This window comes from Lygodium microphyllum, chromosome 7 (genome assembly GCF_053477565.2).
Source record: "Lygodium microphyllum isolate KBCC chromosome 7, Lygodium_microphyllum_v1.1.10, whole genome shotgun sequence".
In the NCBI taxonomy this organism is placed as follows: Eukaryota; Viridiplantae; Streptophyta; class Polypodiopsida; order Schizaeales; family Lygodiaceae; genus Lygodium; species Lygodium microphyllum.
In genome coordinates, this window is record NC_141141.1 from 159,621,958 (window position 1) to 159,646,988 (window position 25,031).

The 25,031-nt window shown below is 42.2% G+C and overlaps 1 pseudogene; it reads left to right on the top strand.

Moving 5' to 3' along the window:
- Positions 1-1,886: 1,886 nt before the first annotated feature.
- Positions 1,887-19,978, top strand: LOC148034148 (uncharacterized; annotated as a pseudogene).
- Positions 19,979-25,031: the final 5,053 nt, after the last annotated feature.

Below are 25,031 nucleotides of genomic sequence, written 5' to 3' on the forward strand. Positions count from 1 at the left end.
AATTTTTGGATAGGCAAGGTCAATTTTTTGGGCATGGATTAAGGGCTGAATTAATTTTCAGAATTAATTAATTTTGAAAATTAATTAAATGACTGGAAATTGCTGAAAATAGATTAAGAAAGCTGCCACTTGGCAAAACTTTCCCATGCAAGTGGGGGAAAGGCTAAATAGGGCTGAAGGGAGAGGGAAATCTCGTTTTTTCATTTTGGAGCTATTGGAAAGAGGTGTTGGACTGTTGCTGCCAGCTTTTGGGGCCAATTCCCAGTCATTGGAGACCATTTTGGTGATGGAGATTGCATATTCTTGACCTTGGGAAGCTGACAATTGCTGCTGATGCACTTTCTCTTGAAGATCACAGTCTCTAATGCTCCTATTGTTGTTGGTGCATCCGTTTGGGGCTGGTACAGCAGGGCAGCAACTGATTTTGATCAATTCTTCACGACAAATCTCAAAATTTTCTCTCTCTACAGCATTCTCACATCTCCTTCAGCCTATGCTCAGCCATTCTCAGCAATTCTCAGCCATCCGGAGGAGATCTCAACCATTTTTGGTGGGCTGATCTGTAATTTCAGCAGTAAACCCTAATTCACAGTAGAAATTAGGGTTTAGCAACCACCTTGAGATCCGTGCCAGAGATTAAAGGCTCAAGGGACTGAAATCAGCAGCTGATAATTGAAGGTTATCAAGGGATTTCAGGAGCCAGCCCATCCCGAATTGATTTGGAGCAGCATTTGGCCAGCCAAGGGTCAAATTGGAGAAGAAGTCCTGGGTGAAACAAGGGGCAAATGACCTAAAAGGCTTGCTGGACATTTATGACAGCAAGAGCAATTCGTTAGCAAGAGGAGATTGAAGAATCTCAACTTGTACTCCTTCCAATTGAATGAAAGCTAAAGAAATACCGCAAGGGGCGCCAATTTTGGGGCCAACACGGTGTCTACTGCCCAAAAATGCTATGGTAAAGTGTGTATTTCATTTTATGTGCATTTATTTATTGCTGTAATTAACTCTTACATCAGGTTATCACCACCCATTCCAAGAAGGAAGGCTGGTTTCATGGTTCCATTTTCGGGATGCATCAAATCTCTTGATTTGGTGGGCCCAAGGCACCTGATTGCAAGCCAAAGCTTTGTGCTAGTGCTAATTTTTGTGCTCAGCTAAGAAATTACAGCAACATGTCTTCATACAATGAGATGGAATCAAGCAATGATGATGCCTCTCAGTATGGACATTCCCATGGGAATGAAGAAAATGCAATGCCGAATCTTAGACAAGGCTCTCATGATGGACAACAAGCTGAAAATGTTGCTGTTGGGCAAGATGCAGGGCCTTCAAGCCGTCATGAGGTAGATGACCAGTAAAGTGAAGAGGAATTTGATGACCAATTCAAGAATCGGATGAGGACAGCAACAAATCTCTTTGCTGAATTGGCAAAGGATCCTCAGTTCACCCAATTTTTGAATGCTCCGAAGAAGGACAGCAAGGGCAAGAAGAAGAAGTCAACTTCTACACCTTCGGGACAGCAAGGTGCACCGAAGGTAGTGCTAAATCCTTCACTTGAAGCTCTAAAGAGGCCAATGAAGCTAAACAGTTGGTACCTATGGGGCAAGGAATGCAAATGCAAGGCCATTATGGAAGTGCCAATCCAATGGATTTTGGACAGCCGGGCATGCATGCTATGATGGGGCAACCAGGATACTTTGGTGGTAGTACGATTTTTCATGCAATGGTTGGCCAAGGGCCGCATACGCGAAATGCATGGCACAAATCCCTATGGTATACAGCAACCAATGCATGGTGTGCAAGGTCCATTGTATTCGGGTATGGCTGGAAATGTGCAAAACCCTATGTATGGTAGCATTGGCTTGATGCTTGGGGCACAAAGTGGAATGTTTGGCAATGCATCTGCACCCCCAAATGCTTATGGGACTCAAGGAATGACTGCTGGTCATCCAAATGCTTCATTTTGGTTTGGTCATGATATAAATACAGCAAATGCACCCTTTTTGCAGCAACCAGTGTATGACAACTTGACTCCCAAAGGGGAAGCAAAAGACTATGATGAGGGTGAAAAAGCAGTGAAGTTTGAGTCCTTCAATGGTGCAAAAGATAGGCTGAACGCTTTGACCTTCATTCAGCAATTTGATGCAGCCTATTCAGGGGGAAACTTCACCGAATCCTCTAAGATTCGAAAGGCAGCCACTTTCTTGAAGGGGAATGCATTGCAGTGGTGGTCCACGCTCTTGATGCAAGGTAGAGCACCGTCAACATGGGTACAATTCAAGCAAATGTTTGCATCGAATTGGTTGACTAGTATCTTTGAGGTGGACATCATGACAGCTTGGAACAAGCTTGATGCTAAGGAATGCAAGAATTTAGAGCAATACAATAAGAAGTCTTGGGATGCATTGCTGCCCGTCACTTCTTATCGTGCCGTACCCCTTCATGAGCAGGTGGAAAAATATGTATACAGGTTGCCCAAAGGAATTAGGGATTTTTGCATAAAATCCACCATGTCTAGCATGTCTCAGCTCATAGAGACTGCTGCTACAGCCAATGCTTTACTGCGTGGAAAGAATTCGGGCTTCCAAGAGAGCGGGGAGAAGCCGAATAAAAAGTTGCTTTAGGCTGAGAAAAGGGGCATATCTAAAAACCAACCTGAAAAAAGGCCAAAACAGCAAAGAAAGGGCTCGAAAACATTGGCACAACGTAGGGAATTGATGGCTGCAAATAAATGCTTTATTTGTGAACAGGAGGGTCATATTGCAAAGAATTGTCCCAATAGGCAGCAAGCTGCAAAATCAAAAAATCAAGGAGATCCTAAGGGTAAAAGGCCCAAAACATCAGTGGGATTGGTGCCCGATGTTGTTAGTGATCAGCCCAATGATGATGCTACTGAGTTGTGCAGAGCATGGGGCAAAATTAGGAATCAGCATACATTGATTTTCTTTGATAAAGGTGCACGAGCCAACTTCATCTCTACTAACATGGCAGCCCGTCTAGACATCAAAGACGATAAGATGGGAGCCATGGGGGAAGTTGGAATGGCATGTAAGGGTCATGCAAAACCTGTCACACCACTCATTGGAAAGCTTCGGTTGTACATACAGGGATATGTGGACAGCGAAGAGTTTTACATCGCTCCACTTGAGGGTTGTGATGTGTTGCTTGGTATGCCATGGTGCCACCATATGCATGCAGTAATTGATTCATATGCAAAAGAGATCACTATTCAACACAAGGGAAAGACACTCACACTTGATGTGAAGTTGAAAGGGGAATCTCTCCCTATTGTATCTGCAGCTGCTATTTCTAAAGTAATGAAAAATCATCTTTCAACGTATTTAGTTTTTGCTAAGGATAAGAATGATAGTGAGAATGTTGGGAATATGTCTAAATTAGAGAATGATCGCATGTCATTTCTGAAAATGTACGTTGATTGCTTCTCTCAATCACTTCCAAGGCAACTACCACCTGAAAGACCCGAAGATCATGGCATAGACCTTATCCCTGGAAGTAGCCCTCCTAGTAAGCCACCCTATAGAGTCAGTGCAGCCCAACAGGAGAAGATTATGAGTCAGGTAAATGAGCTGTTAGAAAAAGGGCTGATTCAGCCCAGCTCATCTCCTTTCTGTTCTCCAGTGTTTTTGGTGCAGAAAAAGGATGGTTCATGGCGTATGTGCATTGACTATCGTAAAGATCACGATAAAGAACCGCTTTCCAATCCCTCGGATCGATGATGTTATGGATAGATTGCAGGGGACAGCAATATTCAACCATATAGATTTGAAAAGTGGGTATCATCAGATACACATCAGACCGGAGGATGTGCCTAAGACAACTTTTAGGACATCTTTTGGGTTATATGAATTTCTTGTCATGCCTTTTGTACTCACGAATGCTTCTGTCACTTTTAATCGGATGATGGATCGCATCTTTCGGCCACATAGAGCATTTGTGGGTACTTTCTTTGATGACATGATTGTCTATTTAAAGAATGAGACGGAGCATAGAAAGCACTTGGGCATTGTTTTCAATGAGCTACGAAAGCATAGGCTGGTTATCAATGACAAGAAGAGTGAATTCTTTTTGCATGAAATCCACTTCTTGGGACATATTGTATCGGCTGATGGTATTCGTATAGACCCTGCTAAGGTTAAAGCAATACGTTCATGGCCAGCTTTGAAGAATGTTCATGAGATCCGCAACTTCTTGGGTTTATGTTCTTACTATAGAAAGTATGTACGCGGGTTTGCTGAAATTGCATCTCCATTGCATGCTTTGCAAAAGAAAGATGTGCCATTTAGATGGACAACAGTGGAAATTTCAGCATTTAAAAAGTTGCAGGAAAAGATGACTTCAGATCCTGTGCTTGTGTTGCCTGACCGAAGGAAGTCATTTGTGGTTCAGTGTGATGCATGTGGTAACAGCATTGGGGTTGTTCTTATGCAAGATGGCCGAGTTGTGGCTTATGAGAGCCGAATTCTCCACGGTGAAGAGAGCAATTTACAGGTTTATGAGAAAGAGCTCTTGATTGTAATTCATACACTGTCTACGTGGAAACATTATTTGTTGGGGGCTGATTTTACAGTGCAGACAGACCATCAGACTTGATACTTTCTGACGCAAACAAAGTTGTCAAAGAAGCATATGAGATGGGAAAATTTTCTCTCCTGTTTTATTTTCAGATTGTACACATTGATGGTAAAAAAAATGTTGTGGCTAATGCATTGTCACTTAAGCCACAAATTTCAACCGTCACTATAGTTTATCACACTGAGTATTCAAAGAGCAATATGCTACTAATTCGGACTTTGCTAATGTTTATGATCAGCTTTGCAATGGCCAAAGACATGAGCATTTAATGCTAAGAGATGGATTTTTGTTGATGCATGGACAATTGTGTGTCACAAAGCAGTTGAGGCCTACAGTGATCATTGAAAGTCATGCCCCTCCGTATGCAGGACACAGAGGTATTGATACCACAGTCAAGGCAGTGGAGCATTTTTTTTATTGGCCAACTTTGAGGCATGATGTAGAGCAGTATGTTAGGGCATGCATCATATGTCAGAAGGTAAAGCATGATAGGCAAAAGATGTCGGGCTTCTTGCAACCCTTGCCTATTCCAGATAGGCCTTGGCAGAGCATTGCTATGGACTTTATCTTTGAGCTTCCTAGGACACCTACAAGGAATGATGGGATATGGACTATTATTTACAGGTTTAGCAAACAAGCCCATTTCATTCTGGTGAGGAAGAAGATAAAGGCTGATCATATGGAACGATTATTTATGCAACACATTTTCAAGTCTCATGGTATGCCTGAGTCGATCATCGGTGATCGAGACCCTCGGATGACCAGTCTATTCAAGAAGGGGTTGTTTGAGAATATGGGTACCACGCTGAAATTCTCATCATCCTTCCATCTGCAAACAAATGGTCAATCTGAGGAAGCAAATTCCAGAGTGTTAGATCTTTTGAGGTGCTATGTTTCAGACCACAAGACACAATGGGAGCAGTATTTGCCATTGGTTGAGTTTGCATACAATAATACGGTGCATAGTTCCACTCGCAAGGCTCCATTTGAGGTGGTTGAGGATGGCAAGAAGGTTCCACCTATTTTGCACACTAAGGATAATATCTTTGAGGTTGATAGCTTTGTGGAAAGCTTGGATGCAACCTATGCAAAGATAAAGTATGCACTTCAGAGATCACAAGACAAGCAAAAGCGGGCAGCTGATCGCCATAGACGTGCTTTGCAGTTTGCAAAGGGCGATTATGTATTGCTGCGTTTCGAAAAGGCAAGGCCAAAAAAGATGAAGGGAAGAGAGAGGTATCCGAAGTTAAGCAGAGATACTATGGGCCCTTTCAAGTGTTGGAAAAGGTCAACGATGTGGCATATCGGTTGAAATTACCTCCACATTGGCGGATACACAATGCCTTTCATGTCAGTTTGTTGAGACCTTTTCGTGGTGATGTACCAGAAGATGTATCTGCTGAAATTCAGCCACATGTTGAGGAACTAGATGAGATTTTGGTACCCGAGTAGATTTTGGCACATAAGGAAAGGAAGGTCAGAGGTAAAGTTTCCAGAAGATATTTAGTGAAGTTTCAAAATTATTCACCAATGGATGCAAAATGGATGGAAGAGGATGACTTGGCAGACCATCCTCAGTTGTTGCAACTTTATCTCGATGCCTTTCAGTTAGAGCCGACTTTGGATTGGGCTTACTTAGATTCAGCAGAGCAGGCATTCGGAGCATTGCCTGATGCTCAAGGGGGAGGTAGCACTTCCACTCCACCAGTTTTGGACAGCTCTCGTATGTAGTGGATCTCGGATGTATTCAGCATGCATCCAAGGTATTGTGCTGACAGTATGTCTGCCATGAGGTCACTACTCGGTGTACTGGTCACTGTGAGATACATGTACATGAGTATGGTTGTCACCGCGGCTCTGAGACTATACTTATGCATGAGTTTTTGGACCAATTTGGCATGAGTTTTTGCCTCAGTTTTGAGATCAATTTCTGATTAGTGTCAGCTTAGTTTTTGATCAGTTTGAGAACCGTTTATGATCACTTGGGATCAGTTTTGCATCAGCTTTTGCATCAGTTTCTGATCAGTTTTTTTTTACCATCAGCTTTGATCAGTTTGGAGTCACATTTGCAGCCATTTGTGATAAGTTCTTCATATCAGTCCATGATCAGTTTATGATCAGGTCATGCTCAGTTTTTAATAGTTTACAGCTCATTCCATGGACAACCGCATGTAAACGAATGTCATTGACAATTCAGCCATAGTTTCGGCTCGGTTTATGCTTTACTATGGTTGTGTAGTCAGCACTGTTGAGAAACAAGAGTTTGGGATGCATCTGATGAGTTTCTGGCAACAGTTCTAGACTGTTGTTGAGCTTTATGCTATGTTTATTCTGGCTGGAAATTTTCAGCAAATGGTGGGCATATGAGATAGTTAGTCAACAGTGGTCAATGTTGTGTTGGCTATGATGCCTTGTGAAAGTTCCAGTGCGGTATTGTTTGCTTTGACACATTACAGTGCAATTGAGGACGATTGCAAGGATTTCAAGGGGGTGGTCTGTCACGAGGTCGTGAAAATTTGATGCTTTGCTAATGTTTAATTGACATTTGATTAAAGGATTAATCAAATATGCAAATAAAAGATGCACATGTGTTGCATATGTGAGGTGCAAGCTACTTTCTCACAGTTGAAGACCGAAGGACCCTATGAAAAAGATGGGTGTCAAAAGGCAAAAGTTGTAACAAGTTACACTTGTTAGATTCTAGGTGAATTTTAGTGTCAGTTTGCCCCTAGGATCATTAATTTGCCATTAAGTGTCAATGGTGACATTAGGGACTAGGCATTAATTAATGGATTAATGCTTGTCCAAGGGTCAATTAATGCATGGGACCACTTTGGGTTGCAAATGGCCTAGCCAATTAATTTTTGGATCGGCAAGGTCAATTTTTGGGGCATGGATTAAGGGCTGAATTAATTTTCAGAATTAATTAATTCTGAAAATTAATTAAATGGCTGAAAATTGATGAAAATGGATTAAGAAAGCTGCCACTTCGCAAAACTTTCCCATGCAAGTGGGGGAAAGGCTAAATAGGGCTGAAGGGAGAGGAAAATCTCGTTTTTTCATTTTGGAGCTATTGGAAAGAGGTGTTGGACTGTTGCTGCCAGCTTCTGGGGCCAATTCCCAGCCATTGGAGACCATTTTGTGATGGAGATTGCATATTCTTGACCTTGGGAAGCTGACAATTGCTGCTGATGCACTTTCTCCTGAAGATCACAGTCCCTAATGCTCCTATTGTTGTCGGTGCATCCGTTTAGGGCTGGTATAGCAGGGCAGCAGCTGATTTTAATCAGTTCTTCACGACAAATCTCAAAATTTTCTCTCTACAACATTCTCTCGTCTCCTTCAGCCTATGCTCAGCCATTCTAAGCAATTCTCAGCCATTCGGAGGAGATCTCAGCCATTTTTGGTGGGCTGATCTGTAATTTCAGCAGTAAACCCTAATTCACAGTAGAAATTAGGGTTTAGCAGCCACCTTGGGATCCGTGCTAGAGATTAAAGGCTCAAGGGACTGAAATCAGCAGCTGATAATTGAAGGTTATCAAGGGATTTCAGGAGCCAGCTCATCCCGAATTGATTTGGGGCAGCATTTGGCCAGCCAAGGGTCAAATTGGAGGAGAAGTCCTGGGTGAAACAAGGGACAAATGACCTAAAAGGCTTGCTGGACATTTATGACAGCAAGAGCAATTGGTTAGCAGGAGAAGATTGAAGAATCTCAAGTTTACTCCTTCCAATTGAATGAAAGCTAAAGAAATACTGCAAGGGGCGCCAATTTTGGGACCAACAGGGTGTCTACTGTCCAAGAATGTTATGGTAAAGTGTGTATTTCATTTTATGTGCATTTATTTATTACTGTAATTAACTCTTAAATCAGGTTATCACCACCCATTCCAAGAAGGAAGGCTGGTTTCAGACTAAGCTTAGTATCTCTATCCCAATTCTTCTAGATTCAGCATTTAAGAGATACCAAGGGTTCAGCCATCGATTGTTGTGTCTTGGTGACCAGCTTGCTGCCCTTCATTATTCAATGCTCTCTCATCTCCAACTAGTGGTTATAACAGTCAGGATCCAATTCTGATTGACATCACTCTCCGATACTCATCGCTCTGCCCTTGAGCATTATAGACACTCTTACATTCATTTACTGCATTGATTCGTTCACTTCAGAGTTCCCTTCTTTCTCTATCTCTGTTTGTATTTTTGCGTTTTGAGTTTTGAGTTTTGTGTTTTGCGTTTAGGATTTAAGTTTTGCACGTCACTGTCTATGTCTTTTTGTCTCTATCGTGGTCGTACACTCTGTGGCTCCTCAATGCAAACCCTAGCAATTTATTCACATGGCGGCAAAGCTAGTGCTCTTGTAAAGAGTATTCTACGGATATTACGGAGGCTTGGTTTTGCGAAAGGCACACAAATGAATCATAACCAAATCACATCATCTTAGACGCCTTCTCGGGACCCCATGTTGTCTTATCAAGTTTCTCCATCACTAGAGACTCTAAGAAGGCATTATGGACTTGGTAAGGAAGACAACACTCTACCTTCACCTTCAACTTCTTTGTTTCCTCCTATTCGAGATTACATTCACATGATAGAGGAGTGTGAAGAGTACTTGCGCATCACATATAGTTGTGTTTACACTCCTACCAGCTTTGCTACTACATCCAAACTGGTTGGTGGGACTAGCCACCTCTCTGATCATGGAGGGCACACGACATTTGGTGCGACTCGCGACCCATCTTCTCCATCTCAGCCAAGCCCAATGTCAAATTCGTATAATCCCTTTGAGTCATATGAAACAAAACCCTCTTCTATTTCTTCTTTTGATGCACAAAATCCACATGCTTTTCTGTATGTAAGCTTCAATAGAGAGGAGTCTCAAAGCAAGCATCCTTCATCAAGCATATCTACATCTTTTTTTTCATTTGAGCATGTAAACCACTCTTCTCAAATCCCTCTGGTCCCACCCACTTCTTATTCACATCTCAATTTCCTCTCTTCTTCATTCCAAAACCTTGGATTGCACTCCACTTCCGCATCCAACACACAAGGAGTTAGAGCCTCCATCTCAACTCCTAGCACTCTCTTTCGCCGCACCATATTCCACCTACCCTCACTTCACTACCACTTTCCATCCTGGTATATGATTAGGGGGAATGCCACCCTTTAGCATTGTGCCTTCCATCTACCCACAAGTGAGCATTTCCTTTCATCCAAGGACAGCAATGATGGGTATCCCCCTCACTTCACCAAGACACTCACCTTATTATCTATTGGCCTCTTAGATGCAAGGATTTTCATCCTCTATCTATGGCGTGCCATCACACACTCCATAGGTCACTCCTACGAAAGGACTTCCATTCTCTGTCCCACGTGTTCCTATCCTTCCTCCATGGGCTACTCATGCAATCACCATGCCCATGCCTAGTCACTCCATTCCCACATTCGGATCCACTATGCACACTTCCCACATGCATGGTGGGTACTCTGGGATTTAATTCCCGAGTGTACTTCATTCCCCCACCCTATAATGGCACACCTTATCCATCTCCTAGCACTACCACTCCTGTTGCAACAGCCAAGAATGCCTTCATGGATAATACTCGTTTTAACGGATCAAATTTCACCACTTTGTCAAACTCCATGCAACAAGTGCTTGAATCACAGGGACTTTGGGACCTCGTTGGTCTAGAGCCTCTACCGAACCCTCAATTAGCTCACCCTAATCACAGTCGTCAATGGAGAGCTCACAATGTCACAGCCAATATTGAGTTAATGCAAGGGTTGCTTTTGAAGTTCCACTCTCAATTACATCATTTTTCCCTTGCATTTAAGCGTTGGAGTCATCTCATTGACCACTATGCGGCGCAAGATTGCACTCCGCATATCAATCTCAACTTTAAGCTTCAAGTGCTTTCCATTAAGGAAGGAAATGATTTGAAAATCAAGTTGGCCAAATATCAGCAGTTACTGAGTTTGCCACTATTAGCTCCCCAAAGTTAGACGACGATTAGGTTACGTTCTTTTTGAATAAGCTACCTAAAAAATACTCAATTTCATTCAGCACATAATCTTGTTGCCCCCATTGCTGACCTTCTATGAGTTCAAGTGACAATTCTTGTGTTACGCAATGCTACATAATCAAGTCCGCAAGAAGCCCTCCACGCACTCTTATTCAAAGAAGGGTTTGGTTACCTCTTCTTTGCAAGGAAAAACCAAAGGTGCCAAGAACCCACAAGATATGAAGGCAAACCAATGCAAGGGTGACACCTCTTCCTCCGACAAAACCAAAGAAACAAAACCAATCTAGCAACAACTCCCTAAGAAAAATAGGTATTGCACACTGCCAAGGATCAAGCCATGTGGACTAGGAGTGTCATACCAAGGCCCAAGGTCTTCCTCCTAAGAAACCTTGGCAAACCATTGCGACTACCTCCACTCCTACTGGACAATCTAGTTGCATGCAAACAACCTGAACAACCTATCTCTTTCACTACTCCTAAAGGAATAATTGATTGCTCTACTAGCTCCCCACTCCTTGCACCCTTTGCATCCATTTCTAGATCATCATTTGCACCTTCATCTAGGACCACTTTTCCACCTCACCAGGCATTTTATTGATAGAGACTTACTGATGGACGTATACAATGGTAGCCCCTTTTATAGTCTTTCCTTCTTTAGTCTTCCACGGCATTCACTCATACATCCACACTCATTGCATTGTTCTTTCATTTAGCTTTACTTTTCTGCTTTGTTTTGCTTTAGAGCATATCACTACTTATCTCTATTTTGCAAATTCAGATCTCTCTTGCGAGTTTTTGTATTTCAATGGGCTAACATACGGGTTTGCACCGGTCCTTCCTGGAGTGGAGACATGGAATGCGCGCCTTTACTTTCATGGTTTCATCTTTATAGGAGATTTTCTCTTCTACCGACATGAAGGCTTTCCCTTCCAAGGTGAATCGTCCATCCTCTCTCTTAATGCTATCATGGCACTGACTTCTACCTTGCTTTTCTAGTCTGAGAGCTTCATCTTCATCTTCATCCCTTCTCTTGGTTCTTGGCACCACACAAAGATCGACATCAAGCTCCTCTTTCTCCTTTGGCTTTCCACATCCAAGGTGGAGAGGGAATATCTATTATTTCATGGTATACCACGGGTTTTGTCATCACCTTTTCCCTTGTCATAGACACCCCCCAAGTGGTTAGATAAACTTCTTTGTTTTGAGCTGTATTAAATTTGACCACTCCTTTTCGATCTCCTTAAAATTAAAATTAAAAATTTAAAAATTTAAAAATTTTGACACTTAATCGACTGCAAACCATCTCTAATCACACCTTTTTCCAAAATTAAAAATTAAAAATTAAAAAATTCAATGTGGTTCCATTCGCCTTTGCAAGACTTCATAGACCACTAGACAACTGACACGCACCCTTTGTCCGATGCATTGTCCTCTCCAGGGTAACTACTTAGACTCCCTCGATAAGATAACCATCACCTCTATAGTCTTGGTAGGCCACTGGGAAGCCATCATGCACCTTTTCGATATCATGGCTGCTTTCAATTGGGATGCCTTGTGGAATAAAACTCATTTGGCCTTCCTTTCTAACCCTATTTCAAGCCTGAGAGGGGATGTTGAGTTTAAAAATACGTTATATGTTGATTAACCTCTTAAACAGCCCCAAAAGATGCTTAATCAATGAAAAATCCTAAAACACAGAGCGATTCGAGAGAGTTTCTATGCAAACCCTAATTTGGGAGGGTCCGTCCACATCTATAAATGGATAGGCTACCCACCATTCAACTGATCCTTTTGTGCAGATTTCTCACTTCACTATGCATATTTCAGCCATCAACCACCTACCATCTATTGTCTAACCATCACCGACTACAACCCATCACCATCCAACCCTAGATAACCAGTTTCCAACCATCAGCCTGCTATTTGAAGGTCTCCATTTGTTGCATCATCATAGCACCTTATCAATCTACATTTTTAGAATCTAGTGCTAGACAACAAGGTGTTGCTCTCTCTCCCACCAGGCGACTACTGTAGTGCCTATGTTTTGGCTGTCCACCAAGCCACCTACATTAGTAAACCCCTCCCCTGTCACATCACCTAATAGTTCTATCCCTCAGGTAATCAATTTTCGGCCGTCTCTGGTGATACACAGTTGCATTTAACAAATTTTAATCTTCAACTACTGTGTTCACCACCCTACTGCCCTTGATTATTCATCACTCCCTCATCTTCAATTGGCAGTTACATCACTCGAGATTCGTCTTCGATGGGTGTCACTCTTTGACACTCACTACTTTACCCTTGAGCACTTTGTACACTCTTACATTCATTTACTACATTGATTCATTCACTTCAAAGTACCCTTCTTTCTCCGTCTATGTTTGTGTTTTTGCGTTTTGAGTTTTAAGTTTTGCATTTTGCGCTTAAGGATATGAGTTTTATATGTCCCTATATGTGTCTCTATGTTTCTATCTTAGCCGTACACTCTATGTTCCCTCAGTGCAAACCCTGGCAGTTTCTTCACAAGGTTTACAGCAAACATTGACTAGAATCTCTTTGATGAGTCAAATGGCTGGATTTTGCTAAAATAACTTGAGAAATGGCTAGAGGATGAGTAGAGCAACAAACATGAAAACTGTTACCCACACCTTAGGACCACCACAAAGGCTAGTACCCCCTCCTATATGCTATCACCTGCACCAAAAGGACCTTGGGCTGCTATCACCTACAGCTGCTAGTACCCCGTTCTATATACTGTCACTTGCACCAAAAGGACCTTAGGCTGCTATCACCTACAGCTAGAAAGCTCCAAATTGTTGTTACCTGCAGTAGAATTGGTCTCTGATGGCTACAGATCACATTAACAACATCTCCTTGCTCTAACAACTCTTTTCTCACAATGGCTAGGATAGACTCCCATTAGCCCCCAAAAACGTTTTTCCCACTTGCATGGGTAAGTTTTGCCAAGTGGCAACCTTCTGATCGAATTTTTCAACATTATCTAACTTATTAAATTAATTTTAATAATTTAATAATTATTGTAGTGCCAAAAAAAATAAGTACACTAGCCAATGATTAAATTGCCTCAGCCAATTTGTCTTCCAAGTATCCCTCAAGAGTTATTAGCCCTTAGACCGGCATTAATTGATTAACTAATGCGTAGTCTCTAATGTCACCATTGATATTAGTGGCTAATAAATTGATCTAGGCCAAAATCTAACACTGGATACCATGTAGTATATATCACACATAACTTATTACAACTTTTTGCCTTTGGTATTAACTGATATCTCAAGGTCCTAGGTCCCACACTATCAAATAATTAACTTGCACCTCACATGTGCTAGTCACATTAGCACATTTGATTAACTTTTAATCAAAGGTTAAGCAAAGCAATAAAATTTTACGTCCTTGTGAAAAACCACCCCGTTGAAATCCTTGCAATAGCCCTCGATTACACTACAATGTGCCAACGCATCTATTACCACTATTGAAAATATATGCTAGCACCTAGTCAAACAAGATGTGCACATATTGCTTAAACATGCTCATGCCCTTTGCATATGAAATTCCAATCACTTAAACCATAGTGATCCCAATGGCAAAAATATCGCCACCATACAATAACCTGGATGCAAACCAAGTACATCCCAAATCCACTATATAATCCAGCTATCCATCACTAGGAGAGTGGAGGTGTGACCTTTCCCCTAAGCATCAAGTAATACTCTGAATCTTCTATGCTTTACTGAGCCAGAAAGAGCCCAATCCAAAACAAGCTCTAACTGAAACACATCAAGGTATGGGCCATTGCAATATAACTTAGCATGGAAATTTACATACCACCAACCATACCAAGATATATTTTCCCATGTATTGCATTCATTACTAGCTGCATTTTTCCTCACGACTAATACCATTTGCATCACCAGCATTAATACCATGAGTCCCAAACACATATGAATTGCATATATGCATTGCCAAACTTGCCACTTTGTGCCCCAGTATCATGCCAATATTTGTATATGCAGGATTATGCACATTACCAATCATACATGGATACATTGGGCCTTGCATACCACGTATTGGTGGTTGTATATTATAAGGAGTTATACCATACATCCTCATAACCTAGCTGCCCCATCATTGCATACATGCCTTGCTGTCCGAAAAACGTTGGATTGGCACTTCCAAGTTAGCCTTGCATATGCATCAATAGCCCCACTCACATCATTTGCTTATACTCACTACCCACATTTGAAACATCATGCTGCTACATTGGCTCTTCCTTTGCTACATCTTGTTGTCTCAAAGCTCTTGAAAGCAATTACCTATTTTTCCTTTGCTGCCCCCTTTTAAGAATAAACCAAGGATCGTTTGTCAATCGCACAAACATTTCAACCTAATTCAAGTGTCTCTCGTTAAAATTGACCAAGAAGCCGTCAAATCAATTTGCCCCTTGGTTTAACCTTCACCCTGCTCCTTCAAAGACAAATTCAAGCCCAAATCTAATATTGGTTGGCTGATCTCTTGAATCTCCCTGAAATTCTTCAATTTCAGCTACTTGAATTCAAGTCCTAGGGCCTCAATTTTCAGCATGCATTCCAAGGTGGCTATCAAAACTCCTAATTTTTGTTGTAGATTAGGATTTACAATAGATCTCTTTCTCTAATGACACAAAAGGCTAGAATTTGCTAAAATAACTGGAGAGATGGCTGGAGGATGAGAGAGAATGTTGTGGTGAGAGAGATTTCAAAGTTTCATTGCAAAAAAGACAGAAAAACTGCTGATACCTTGCTCAAACAACCATGAAAGCTGTCATCTACAACTTAGAACCATCGAAAAGGCTATTGTCCCCTCCTACATGTTGTCACCTACACGAAAAGGACCTTGGACTACTATCACCTGTACCTAGAGGGCTCCAAACTACTCTCACATGTGGTAGGACTAGTCTTTGGTGACTACAAATCACATGAAAACCATCTCCTTGCTCTCTAACACCTCCTTCTCTCTTACAATGGTTAGAATAGACTTCCACTAACCCCCAAAACGTTTTTTCCACTTGTATAGGCAAGTTTTGCCAAGTGATAGCATTCTAATTCCATTCTCTAGCATTATCCAACTTATTAATTTTCATTCTGAATATTAATTTAATAACTATTCTAGTATCTAGAAAAATAATTCCACCTCCAATAATTAAATTAGCTAGGCTAATTTATCTTCCAGGTATCCCTATGGCTAATAAATTAATCTATGCCAAAATTTGACACCCAATGCTATCTAGTACTTGCCATGTATAGCTTATTAGAACTGATTTTTCAAGGTCTTGGGTCCCATACTATGAAATAATTAACTTGCACCTCAGATGTGCAAGCCACATTAGCACATTTTGATTAACTTTTAATCAAAGGCTAAGCAAAGCAATAAAATTTCACATCCTCATGATAGGATCTTGAGTGTAGCAACAACAACTACTACAACTACAGACACAAGTCAAAAGTACTTGCCCAGCTGAAAATCAAATCTCCAAGGGAAGAAACAAGTTGATAAGGCTAGGAATCAGATGGCTTGTAGTATGAAGGAGTTAGATGAGGTCATAGCAGCTGCACCAAGGCTGGAGAACCTTCAGATTACAGCAAATAATATCAAAGAAGCTGCAGCAATCGAACACCACAAATGGATGCCATATGGTAACTGGCAACCACAGAGAATGTGTCCGTGAGCAGGCTGATAGCAGCCAAGCGATGATGTAGATGGTTGGCCGCAATGGCAACACCTTCAGATGTGTGGATAAGGGTAGATGATGATGGCAACAAACTACAAGCCAAGGAATGAAGAGTGGTATGTAGACTAAGTCCCTTTTTATATTAAGCATACCTTGTTTTTATCTTTGAGTCGTTCTAGTGTGAACACACCCTATCCACTGTCACTTTTTACCCTCTTGTATGGGAGGGGTTTTCTCTTGTGTGAACACTCTTTAGTGTGTAGGTCTATATAACCTTAGGGTTGTACCTTGTAATTTCATCCTTGTGATTCATTTTCAATGAAGGTACTCTTGCACACTTCTTTGTGTGTCTCCTCTTACTCTCACTCTCTACTCCACTTCTTATCTATTGAGTTACCTATTCAATCCAATGTGGTATCAGATTCATTGTGTCCCCGGCCTCACCGCCATTGCTGTATCAGTTCCATCACCAACTCCAACATGTAGAGTCCCTCAGAACAGTGTTATCCACAGCCATCGCTGCTTCAGCCACCTCATCCACAGCATTTTCTACTGCGCCCTCCCTCTCTACATACGCTGCACACAACCTCTTTCACTGCACAGGCTACACGTGGGCCATGGCCTCTCTCTCGCAGCCTACACACAATAGCTGCACCCAATCCTGCATGTAGCCCTGTATGCAGCCTCTCTCAGCGATGCCCACCATCTCCTCAACCCTGCCTGCCATTTTCTGCAGATCTGAAAAAAAACACATCAAAAACCCTAATTTTTGAAATTGGGGGTTTTCAGAAATTTGTGCAATCTCTGGACCATCTTGCCCATCTCTACCATTTTTCACTACACAAAAGAACTTACAAACCCTACGAGTGTAAAAACTCTTAATTTTTAGAATTTGGGGGTTTTTGGAAACTTGTGCAAGTTCTAGTTTGTCTTGCCTGTGTCAACCTAAATTTCAACAAAATTTTGAATTCCATACACCCAAGGCCCAAAATTTTAGGGATTTTCCACCAACCCGCCTAGATTCTGAAACTCTTATAAAAATTTTGGGGATTTTGCTGTATTCACCTTCCAATTGCATGAATCTTCATCGAATTTGTACAAATTTCTTCAACATTCGCATGGAAAATTTGGGAATTTTTGTCCAAATCAACTCATTAAACTCCCATTTCGATAAATTTGAGCTTGTTGCCCCAATATTTCCACATGTAGACACCCCAACAACATCTACATCTACATTCACATACTTGTAAGCTCTTTCTCACCTCATTTTGACTTTTTTCAATTTTTTCGCGCACAACTGTTGAGCAATAGCTCCCTTGCCCAGTTTTGGACAAATTTGGGCAGTTGCCTCACACATAGGGTCGTTCAAGTGTCTAGAGGGCAATACAAAACGCCTAAAATGCATTTTTTGGGCTTTTTAATAAATAAAAAATGCTAGAAAAATATGCTAAGTAAGAGGCAAGTTTATTTGCTCAACATGCTATGCTATCTTCACACACACTACCAGCAGAAAACCAAAAGGAATAACACATAATCTAACAAACAACCATTGAGCTATGCTAGTACAACCTCTACACACAAGTAATAAATAAAGGAAAAATTCACCATACTCACCATATGATTTATCTGTGCTTCCTATGCCTACTTCTCCTGCTGATAGCATCCATACCACCCTATTTAAGAGCAAAATAGACCCATCAAGCATGGACCATCACAATCCCATGAGCTTCCAATGGTTTTTGTGCATCTTGCCATGTCACATGGTGGAAAGTAGGTTGTTGCTTTGATATAAACAAAACACCACCGTAGATCTCCTTTATAGACAACACGAGACAAGCCACTCAAGCATAAAAAGAACCATAGAGAATGGACTTCAACCTCACCTCCTAACTATAAAGCGTAATCACGTTTACCCTCCAGCATGTTAACTTTAGGCATTTCATAGGTTATTTTGGACTTGTATTGGGCATTTATTAGGGTGCCATTTATGGCAGCTAAGCAGACATTTATTCATCCAATTGGTTCCATTCCATGGCCAACTGCTGCATTTATGGGCCACTACACGTGGCCGACTTGGTCTAGGGTGGCACTCCTTTGTTGCCTATCGCCAACCAATAGATAGAACACCTGATTTAGATTAATTTGCACAACACCACCAATCTGCACAAATCCAAGATCTTCTTGCCACATTTTCCTCATGCACTACCAACAAGGCCTGAACTAGACAAGATCTTCATCACCATGCACTAAGCACTCAGGCCTTCCCATAGATCACAATCTTGCCAAAATCCTTCGCACACACTGCACCAAAACACCTCCATCACAATCAATCAAGAAAGATCTCCTAGATGCCACAAACACAGTTGGGAGAAAAAGCATACACAGTTCTCAAACCAATTCCAAAATGAAGAAAGAAGTGAAGGCCACCATCTATGTTAGTCAAACATCATGAGGATATACTAATAGATTGGCTGCTTGCATTTGTGGAGATGGTTTATGCACTTTGATCCTCCATCAAGTAAGTGAGAAGCTAGTTTCTAGCCTTTGCCAACAACACCTTTTTCACATCTACATCAGATTTAGAATCCAATGCAAGTTCAAACTGTGAGGGACTGCTGCCCAGCTACAGCATAGATTGTAGTCACTCAAGTATTCTCCATTTGGTAAGCATCACTCTCACAACTTCCCAACACCTACTTCCATTCACTAGTGAGGAAGCTGGCACCAATTAGTCATGCAAATCTAGAACCCACCGTCCAAGTGATTCAATTTCCAACAATCTCCATGTTAGATATGCTCAATGCCCTATCCTCATAAGTTGCCACCAATGATCCATGGTGCACTAAGTTATAAGGCTTCCATTACAAGGAGAAGCCATGTCTGAGCCTGCATATTGGTTAGGTCCTTACTTGTACGTTGGATGAGGTCTATGTAACCACATGGCAAAAGGTGACCTTTTGTGAATCTAACCTTTGGGTTAGATAGAGTAGTTATGTTGGTAGCAACTTGAGCCACAATGCATCGAGTTACAAATGTGGAAGTTATCAAGGACCCCTATTTTGCGGTCCGAGGGCTATGGAAGCCACCCCTAGCTTGGGGGGCAGGGGTCTCACAAAAGCCAACAGTCCTCCTAACAGGGGTCCAAGGGCAACACCCCTGACTTGACAATAAAGGAAATATTCCCTAAAATATTCCCTGGCCGACTAGGGAAGGTTTGATAATATGCTCAAACAGGCCAACTAGACTACCTTCCTAAGGTATAAAAGGAAGACCCCTCCAAAGCCAACGTCAATCTATCTTTCACCCAACCATAGTTCTTCCAACTAGCCTTAAGCTATTTACTATGGACGTGCACAAGTGGACAAAGCCATCTTTGTATCAGTTCACTTGAAATTAAAGCAGTTTCTATTCTTCTCATATTTACTATGTATTCTTTAATCCTTGCTCAAGTTCTGTCCTCTGTGCCATGTAATTTTTACACTCCATACTAGGCCCAAAGTACACACTTCTGTAACTGGGACAGTAGTCCTGGTTCCACTGACAGGTTTCTCTAATTGAGAGCAGCATTCTAGTTCCAGTAACAGGTTTAAAGAGTAAAGAGTACTGCAGTCAAGAACAATCTGCAGACTCGGTGAGGGAGTAGGCTGCCAGTCATAAGGCAGCATCTTTCATATTTACAAATTACAGCATCAATTTTATTTTATTCATTCTGCCAGTACTTATCCAACCTGATTATTATTTATTCAAGGAACAACCCTATATGAGTACTAGTTGTATTAGTCAAGCATTTTACATGCATTTACTAGACCCCCTCACCAACACATAGCATAAAGTACAGTACACAAATCTTTTCAGCATAACCAATGTGCATCTTTTGTCCAGCCGTCATATCAACAGCCTCTGCAACATTATCATAACAGAAACTATAATGATATTCTTGGGCAGCCAAGACTTCGTGCATATGCCACTAATTTTCTTTAAACCCAATGAGCTTACAACAGCATGTGGCACAATCCTTCACCAAACAAGGTGCAATTGACTTTTTAACAACCAATGCCATCTATCTAATAGTACACCTTTAACAACCTTTGACAAATCTTAGTAGGTAGCCAACCTGATTTCCAATACCCTTAATAATATCCATGAAACAAGAGATCCAGACTTACAACCTGAGTACTTTATATGCTCTCTTTTCTCTAAAACTACATTCAATTAAAGTAATAGTCAAAGGCTTACCACTGAGTAGAATAAGTGAGAGAATAAGATCACTAGGCCAAACTGGAAAGCAGCATACACCCAGATGTATTTTGTCACTGCTCAAACATTGAAAGGAAAATTTGCAGTCATTTCAAACCATAGGTGGGAAAGTAAAACTACATTATTATCAAAAATCATTGTCTACTTTCCTCTCTTTCACTAACAATCGTGGGGGGGAAATTCGACCTAAGACAAGATGTCGAAACTCACCTACTGTGGATGCTGTAATCAATGCAAGAAACCCCAAAACACAAGCAAAAGGTAGAGCTATTGCAAGAGCACCTGAACCCATGTCACCAACCTGATTTGTGATATCAGCAATGCTTCAGATTGCAAACTTCCACATGCGGCATTTGCACATCCAGGAAACAACTATTGTGCAAAATAAAACAGGGCATTGAACAAACTAGCACTGTTAAAAAATTAAAAAACGTGGAGTCTTACCAATAGCTGTTCAAGAAAACAAAAGTAACCCAGCATGCTAATCATCACAAGGACTGGTACATCTTGCCAGACCCTTCCAACCCTAATAGCAAAAGCTTCCAAGATCAGTGACTGGATTGAAGTTCGTCCAAAAATGAAAAATAAGGACTCTCTCTCTCTCTCTCTCTTTTTTTTTTTTCGTAAATCTCTCTCTCTCTCTCTCTCTCTCTCTCTCTCTCTCTGTGTGTGTGTGTGTGTGTGTGTGTGTGTGTGTGTGTCAAAGGCTGAAAGGAGCTAGGGGATCTGATCAGTAATCTACGGTTCAGCAAAGAAAGTGTAATGCATGTCTCCTACCCCCCCCCCCCCTCTCTCTCTCTCTCTCTCTCTCTCTGTGCACATGTCACGAGGCTGAAAGGAGCTTGTTGATCTGAGATGTACTTTGAGGTTTAGCAAAGGATTCAAAACAGAGAAGACATGGGTAGAGCTGTTGCAATTCGCCTTCCAACCTTGTACAACCATTAGGTGAGGGTAATGCAATTCTACCACATCACTGACTTCGTTTTAGCCTCTGTTCACACACATTCATTGGCCTAAGGACATAAATTGTTTGGCCCTAGTCCATGTTGACAACATGCATGTCTCACAAGCAGCAACCAGTTCTCCAATGCCTGCTCTCTTACAAATCAGTCCTGCTCTGCCATTCTCACGTGAGTAAGACAGGGTTTGTATACGTGTTTGGACAAAACCTTCTGTGCCACTGCTGCCGCCGCCCTCACCTCCTGTCACACCGCCCTCTGCCTCCCTGCATCCACCCCACTGCTGCCACAGGCCAACCCCTGTGCATGTTGCCACCTTCCCATGCCAGCTCCTTCCAAGCCGGGTCCCTCCCCCCCGAACCACTCCACGCCATCTCTCTTCTCTTCCGCCTGGCACAGGTTCCCAGCCGGGTCCCTCCCCCCCGAACCACTCCACGCCATCTCTCTTCACTTCCGCCTGGGACAGGTTCCCAGCAGCTGTCCCCCTCTCTTTGCAGCAGCTTTCACCCCAGATGAACAGCAGCATGCTCAAAAGGGCCTCAGTGAAGACTCACAATGGAAACCTTTGGTTCGATGCCAGCACAGTGAACACCCTATGGATGTCCCCCCATCAAACACCTTGCGCATCATTCTCACCAGATGAACAGCAGCATGCTCAAAAGGGCCTCAGTGAAGACTCACAATGGAAACCTTTGGTTCGATGCCAGCTTTCACCCCAGATGAACAGCAGCATGCTCAAAAGGGCCTCAGTGAAGACTCACAATGGAAACCTTTGGTTCGATGCCAGCACAGTGAACACCCTATGGATGTCCCCCCATCAAACACCTTGCGCATCATTCTCACCAAGGCACAGCTTCAGTCCATTCGCACCACGGAGAAGAAACTGGAGGAGACTGCAATCTTCAGTCAAGTCATAGGACACTCTACATCCAGGGCACAGCTTCCCCCAAGACCCTATAAAAAGCTTAAGTGTGGGGAGATGGGGACCCTTCAAACTGGCAAAAGCTGGAGAGAGAGAGTGGAAGGGAGAGTAAGAGGAAAGAGGGAGAGCAAGAGAAGAGAGAGAGAAAAGAGAGGGAAAGGGAGAGTAAGAGGAGAGAGAGAGAGAGAGAGAGAGAGAAGGAAATTGTTTTTTTTCCTCGTTGAAGAACTCAGAGCTCGCCGTCTCTCTTTCTTCCCCTGCCCTCTTGGAGAAGGTCCTCGCAGACGAGTCCCTTCCACGAGGAGCCGTCTCTCTCGTAATCTGGATGCGTAGTCGCGAAGCAAAAGCCAAATCATATGATGCCTCCCAAACGAGGTAAGGTCTAACCGAACACAAATCCCGCATCAACTGATGGAGCTACGTACGGGGCAAGGAACCGCGTCACTTGGTAATCAGGTGCGTTCCATACACCCTACCCTGATGGGAGGTCTTAAGGACATAGGCCGACTTCATTGGGAAGGGAAGGCTATTCGGCGAAAGGCTATCATAACTAACCATCATTTAGTTTACATCATTTTATCATATTGGAAATTGTGCTTACTTGCGCTTTGGTATATTTTTGGAGTAAATTGCACGGAAGATTTTCCATTCATGCATGCAAAAAGAAGAAGCCAGGACCTTATTAATTATGCTCATAATACTTTAGATTATGCACTAACATTAGCATGCTTAAAAATGGGTTGTTAAAACACTTACGCATATTCGTCGATTAAGCAAAAATCGTACTTTTTCTTCTTTGCATCACAAAATTTGCGAAATTGGAAAGGTAGAAGTGACGGTTTGAATCAAATACATGAAATTCTTGAATTGCTACGATGACATTTAAGTATATCTAGGCCATTGCAATACTAAAACAGGTATTAGGCCCCTATAAACCTTCAAGGGGGGGGGGGGGGGGGGGGGGGGGGGGGGGGCTGGCTGCCGCGTGCCGTGGGAGGAGAAGGGAGGCCTCCATTACTAATTCCCCCCCCCAAGCCCCTATAAAAAGCTTAAGTGTGGGGAGATGGGGACCCTTCACACTGGCAAAAGCTGGAGAGAGAGAGTGGAAGGGAGAGTAAGAGGAAAGAGGGAGAGCAAGAGAAGAGAGAGAGAAAAGAGAGGGAAAGGGAGAGTAAGAGAAGAGAGAGAGAGAGAGAGAGAGAGAGAAGGAAATTGTTTTTTTTCCTCGTTGAAGAACTCAGAGCTCGCCGTCTCTCTTTCTTCCCCTGCCCTCTTGGAGAAGGTCCTCGCAGACGAGTCCCTTCCACGAGGAGCCGTCTCTCTCGTAATCTGGATGCGTAGTCGCGAAGCAAAAGCCAAATCATATGATGCCTCCCAAACGAGATAAGGTCTAACCGAACACGAATCCCGCATCAACTGATGGAGCTACGGGGCAAGGAACTGCATCACTTGGTAATCAGGTGCGTTCCATACACCCTACCCTGATGGGAGGTCTTAAGGACATAGGCCGACTTCATTGGGAAGGGAAGACTATTCGGCGAAAGGCTATCATAACTAACCATCATTTAGTTTACATCATTTTATCATATTGGAAATTGTGCTTACTTGCGCTTTGGTATATTTTTGAAGGAGTAAATTGCACGGAAGATTTTGCATTCATGCATGCAAAAAGAAGAAGCCAGGACCTTATTAATTATGCTCATAATACTTTAGATTATGCACTAACATTAGCATGCTTAAAAATGGGTTGTTAAAACACTTATGCATATTCGTCGATTAAGCAGAAATCGTACTTTTTCTTCTTTGCATCACAAAATTTGCGAAATTGGAAAGGTAGAAGTGACGGTTTGAATCAAGTACATGAAATTCTTGAATTGCTACGATGACATTTAAGTATATCTAGGCCATTGCAATACTAAAACAGGTATTAGGCCCCTATAAACCTTCAGAGGGGAGTGTTCGCTTTTGCCTTAGGACTGATAACTTCACATCCTCCACCCAAAAGGGGGGGGAAAAAAATACAAGTCTCTATTTGTGTTTTGCATAAGCGCGTCGAAATGAATTCCCAAAAGCAAAGGCCTGCATTGCAGCATTGTCTAGAAAAGATATGCCTCCAAATTGCATGGCATCATGATCAGTTTCAATTGCGCTGCTAGGGATTCATCTTGAAGATAACTATAAACCGCACATACGAAATACTAATATTTATTCACTTCATAGGGGAACGGAATGAAAAAATTCCCTATCCTTCGGAGGATATTAAAAATTACCACTAAGGCAAGAAGGACAAACGCTAGGGTCAAGAGAGGGACCCCACCTTAGCAGATGTCTGGAGCACTCACCTGCACCTTTGTTTGTGCTTATAAATTTAGGAACATTGCTTCTATAATAATAATAATAAAGAGATTGTGTAACCCCAAACTCATAAATGAGTATAGTGAATCAGGTTGAACTTTTGAAGGACGCACCAAACCACCCCCAGCTGGCCGCCAACCCTAGCCAAGGGGGTTCTAAATAGCCGTGACGGGAACATGGACCAAACCCGCCACAAGAGGTCT